At 41.6% G+C, this 5611-nt stretch overlaps 1 pseudogene; it reads left to right on the top strand.

Moving 5' to 3' along the window:
- Positions 1–2520: 2520 nt before the first annotated feature.
- Positions 2521–5087, top strand: LOC123142708 (uncharacterized; annotated as a pseudogene).
- Positions 5088–5611: the final 524 nt, after the last annotated feature.

Raw genomic sequence — 5611 nt, 5'->3', positions numbered from 1 at the left:
GATATAATTGAAATTGATGTTCTAATACCAAATTAAGTGCTTACACATGCCTCTCGACTTTTAAATGAACAATAAAGACTATCCTTTTCTTATAAGACTAACTTGATCTGGAGTGAGCTTTTAATTGGTGATAAAATCGGTCTACCCTTCCAGGAAATTTTGCTTATTTTTAAGTGAGAATGTCATACTAATTGAAAGTTAGATAATAATTTTTGTTACCCCAACAATAGAACATAAATTCAAAGGTAAGATTGTTAATCTTTATTTCCATGACCCCTCATTTTTTTTATCTCCATGAAGAAAAACCTAAGAGAATAATTGTTCACGAGACAAGTTTTGACATATATGAAACACGGTCTTTAAGTAATTTGTTGGAAAGAAAAACATGATTTTCATGTGGAACAATAATTATTTTTTCCTATAGGAACATATTTGAAGAAAGATATTTGACAACAAAATGATTGAGATATAATAAAGTACTCAAAGAACAATGTCTTATAGAAAGAGAACATTAGGAGAACTTACTAGAATGAGGCACGACAACCCTATTATTCCACACTTCTTAAGAAAATAAAGAGTCCATGACCTACAAACATGTTTGGCATATTTCTGTAAGTCAACTAATTCATGGTTTAATTTTTAGGACTTAGTGTTCACAACAATAGCTACATTCACAATAAAGATGTTCAATGGTGATACATAGTTCAAATTAATGACTTTAGGGAGGAGTGTGCATACGTGTTTGTACTACTTTGTTTCTCAGGAAAAATAATATGATGACAAAATAAATATTTAGAATGTTTTAACTATGCAATTTAAACAAACTATAGAACAAACACATAATCGAGGCAATCCTCATGCAAGTCAAATTTCATACACTGAATTGCATATTGTCGAATTTCAAATCAAACATGTACTCCCTCCGATCCATATTACTTGTCGCTGAAATGAATGTATCTAGACGTATTTCAGTGCTAGATACGTCTATTTAAGTGGCAAGTAATATGGATTGAAGGGAGTAACAATATCTAAACATCATATCAAATATATTTGCACGTATCTACTATGAACCTTTTTACTGCAGAATATAACTGGATTTCCTGCCTCTTGAACACGCACCAAAATGCATGCAGAAGCTAGAATTTGTTGGGAGCTTCTGTAAAGGTTGGTATATTCTTTGCTGGAGAATGTCAGGTGCGTGTTCAAGGGGCAGGAAATCCAGTTATTACCCATTGTCAGGCTGTCAATTTCCTCTGTGTTACGAGACCATGACCAAATCAGTACAATTACTAAGCTCCCACAAAATCGAGAGCTCTCATTGACTTAGGCTATAGTGAGTGTCCCCGATTGTCAGCCAGTGAGAATTGTTTTCTAATCGTACAGGTATAAACATGTCCATCCATGTGTTATCTAGCCACAACCGACTATAGAGGATACGGCTCCCTCAGGCCCTCTACCGCTGATTTCTAGCTGCCATATGGGCCTCCCTATAGTCGGTTTTGTTTCGGCGTGGGCTTTCCCTGCCCTCCCGCGAAGCTCCCACCCAAGCCTTCTCTACCCCCTAAAAAAACCAAGCCTTCTCCAAAAAAAGCACCCGAGCGCTCCTCCTCCAGCCACTGGCCATGGCCTTCTCCTACATACCCCGTGTAGCCTCGTGTGCAATGACCTGGGGGAGAAAACCATAGCCATCGTAGGTGCCATCCTTTCCTCTCTTCCCTCATCATCGTTATCGCCCACCTCGCCGAGTTTGCGGCGCCCCCCTCCGATTCCCAAGGCGACAGTGCTATCTATACCGGTGGGGCCGGTTTTGTGGGTGTGGACGGTGGCTTTTTTTAGAGTACGCCAAAGGCGTACCATATCTCTACTATTAAAGGAGAATCGAACGTCGTGATGGTTCGACCTTCCTATACCCTCACCCCCGCGATCGCTACTCCCGCCTCGTGCGCTCGCAACTTCCACCGCAGAAAATTCCAGCGTAAACATAGGAGCCGATACGAGAAAAGAGCGGCGACCCACGCACGCACGTTCCCCTCCTCGATCCGCAACTGCCGCTTGAACAGTCGTATCGTACCCAGCGTGTCCGCCCTTCCCTCGAGCCTCGACCTTCCCAGCGGCCTCCCCTCCTGTCCTCCCCTCTCCCTCGAGATTTGACCTCTCCAGCGGCTTCAATCTTGGCCCACAGTCCATGCGAGGCATGAAGACGGCGGTGAGGCGACTGTGAAGCAACCGAGGTGAGGATCAGAAGGAATATGAAGTGCTGGGATAAAGCATCAGCTCGGTGTGGTGACCTCGTGGCTGCGCCGTTAGCCACCGAAGGTGAAGGCCTTTCTTCCCTACATATCTTCCTCCCCTCGATGTCTAACGCACCAGGGCGCATCCGTCTCCTCGCCGTTGCTACATCATACAGTAGCAGCCACCCGTCTCCTCGCCGGGGCTACATCATACAGTAGCAGCCATGGTTAATGCTACTGGCGCATCTGTCTCTCCAATGTGCTCCCTCTGTAGACTACAGTAGCAGCCATGGTCTCCCGTACTCCCTCTGTAGACACGCATTGTGGTGATTGGGGAGTAGGCAACGGAGACGGATACAGGCAAGCAGGCTCCAACCGAGCTGAGGATGTAAGTTCACTCTGTCTGTGACTACTGACTACAGGTTCAGTTATGCTTTATTACTGTGTTTTTGCAGTTGGGTGCCCAATAATCCGGAAGAGATTTATGGATCAGGTATAGCATAATCAGTTAGAATTATGTCTATGAGTCGAGGTTATCTCCCTTCCTTTCATCGATATCAATTTTGTATGTGATCGATCAAGGTTCGCTGGAGGGTCTAGAAAGTTCCACGTTGTTGGGCAGATGATTTTCTTTTGAGAGGCTGGGCAGAGGATTTCTGTCAAGTGATACACGCATCATAGCTGAGGCTGCTCCTAATTCAGGAATCAAGGTTCATAACTTATCGGCGTGTTTGGTTTGGACAAAAAGTGTGGCTTCCGAATACAGCGACTTCCGAAACCGTAGCCATCTTCGGTTTGCCTCGCCATGTATTCCATAACAGTGCTTTCTGATATGGCACTTCGCAGAGTTGAAATAACCGCACGAACCGTCCGGGTTAAAATCGGGACTCGATTCCACAAACTAAACAAAGGAGGTATTACGTAAAAATATTCGGAAGCAACGCTTCCGGATACACTAAACTGAATACGTTACGTTACCCGAACCGAACATGTTGTATATGTTGTTATCAGCAGTTCTATTTATTGTTTATGTGGCATGAGAATTTCGTATGGCTTGTGGAAACAACATAATAAGACCCGTTAAACTGCTGCAGGTTATCAACCAAAAGGAAGCATCTAGCAACAAGCTTTTCAAAGATAAAGAGCTCCCCTCGTGTTGGGGATAGGTGAGTTAAGTTCTGAATTCACAGATATTTTTCGTAGGGCATTTGCTTCAAGAGTGCTTCCTCATGTTGTAAACCAGTATGTATCATCCCTGCTTCTTTATTTTTGTACCATCGGTAACACATGATATTTTTTACTTACAACTAAATATTGTAGATTGCTGCTAAAAGACTATTGTAGATTGGGCATTAAACATGTAAAGGTTAAGTACTTAAGTTGCTATATAGGCTTCCTGGTACTGGAAAGACCCTGTTGAATGGAAAGGATCCCAAGGTATGGTTATTCTTATTGAGCATCGAGTATAGCTTTGTTACTTGTCTAAATCTATTGATTTGAATCTGTTTATGTTTGGTCATGCGAAATCCTATTGACTAAAATCATGCAGATGTACATAACTGTTAATGTAAAAAATGAAAAATGAAATTATGCAGATGGTGCATAACTGTTAATCAAGGAGTGGTAATATTCAACCACACACAGGATGTGGTGTGGATGATTTGCAAAAAATGAAAAATGAAGGATCTTTCAGTGACATAGCCAACTATCTTCTATAGCATATTGCTTAGGTGTGAGGGGAGATCATTAGAAATTAAACTGCTTGGATGTGCGCATGTTTTGGCAAAGACTGGGCGTAAAGGAACCAGCAGCGATTCTTGGTCTGTCACCCCGCCAGTTTATTGTGTAATAACTGTAAATGTCAAGACTTGGATGGGGTATTTTGCTGAATTAATGGCCAGTCCATTTCACAAAACAATATCAGTCAATTTCAGGTTTTGGCATCGACTATAACTACGAATCTTCCTCCTTTGAAGTTGGATACTAACGAGCGACTGGATGATTATGCCAAGGTGAAATTTTTTGGCACACAGTTCCGGTAGGTGTGTTCTGCTCATATTATTGTTAAATAAGTAGCATCCTTGTATTCTATGTGGTAAAAAAAATTGCATGTCATTCACCGATTTCAAGAGATTGTGGATGGTCCAGAAGTTTTCTCATATCTATGAAGGCAGACGCAAGATGAAGTCGTGTGCTTTTACAGGGTCCCTCTTTTTGCATTGTATGGTAGGCTATTGTTTCCTTCAAATTGCCACTTTACCTATGATTAATCTTTCTTACAACACCACTGATGTATTTTCCCTTTTCTTGTCTATGCAGGTCATCTGATTTCCAAAAGCTCCCTGATTCGAAGGTTGGCTAGGCTTGACAGCCTTTACTGTCTTTATGAGTGCCACCATACAAGTCACACTTCAGAATTTTTTAAGGTATATTTTTTATGCACTAAACTAGGGATTATTGGAACAGAGTAATTAATTCCCTGAATATTGGATTGCAACAGAAGAGTCCAAGAAACCTAAACTTTGTCGTTGAGGCTAAGAAGAATATGCTTTGCGTCATATCGGCACTTGACAAAAGGATGCTACACAAGGTTTTTTTTGGTTCATCAACTTGCTTGTTGACATTGAGGCAAATCAGCTTGATGAATGGAACACATTCCAAAATAAACGGCTAAAATTTACCTTTGACAAGTACGTGGATTTTTTTCTTACACCCTTTGGCAGATTTGGAAAGATAGAAATGCGTGTTTTTTAGCATAAATGCTTAGGGGTTTATGACAGGATCTGTAGGATCCAGGAGATAATGAGATTGAGAAAGCTGGCTTTTGTCAGAGGTGTTCAGGATGATGGTGGCTAATCTTGACTACTGTATTCTGTAACTGGGCTTCGGCCAGAACCTTGTGTCTTTCTCTTCTTCTAATAGATACAGCACCTGCCTTTTTTTATTTATTTTAGAAAAGGAGGTTATCCCCCGGCCTCTGCATTCGAAAGATGCATGCGGCCCTATTATTAAACAAGTTCAGCAAAATACAAAGTCTGTAATCCGGAGTACAGCTCACAAAGGGAGCACAAATAAAAAAGGCTAAGCAAATAATCCTGCAAATACCATAAGTTTTGATTCATAAACAGTATGGAGTACAACAGAAAAACTCGACAATCTGCAGGAGCATAAAGTTCTGAAGTAAAATGAACAAAGCATCAACTATCCTAAACTGCAGTAGTCCTATCCCCTATGGGAAGATGCAGCGAGCAGGTACGAGGTCTGGCGTGCAAGCACCGGATGACACGCTGTATTGTTTGGTGTCTGGTTGGCTCAACTTCCACGAATACTTTTTTGTGGTTATGTAAGAGCATATGACATAATAGAATCATCATCTATTC

This window comes from Triticum aestivum, chromosome 6D, assembly GCF_018294505.1.
Source record: "Triticum aestivum cultivar Chinese Spring chromosome 6D, IWGSC CS RefSeq v2.1, whole genome shotgun sequence".
NCBI classification, from domain to species: domain Eukaryota; kingdom Viridiplantae; phylum Streptophyta; class Magnoliopsida; order Poales; family Poaceae; genus Triticum; species Triticum aestivum.
Note: the sequence above shows the minus strand (reverse complement) of the source record. Positions and strands in the feature narration are given on the sequence as shown.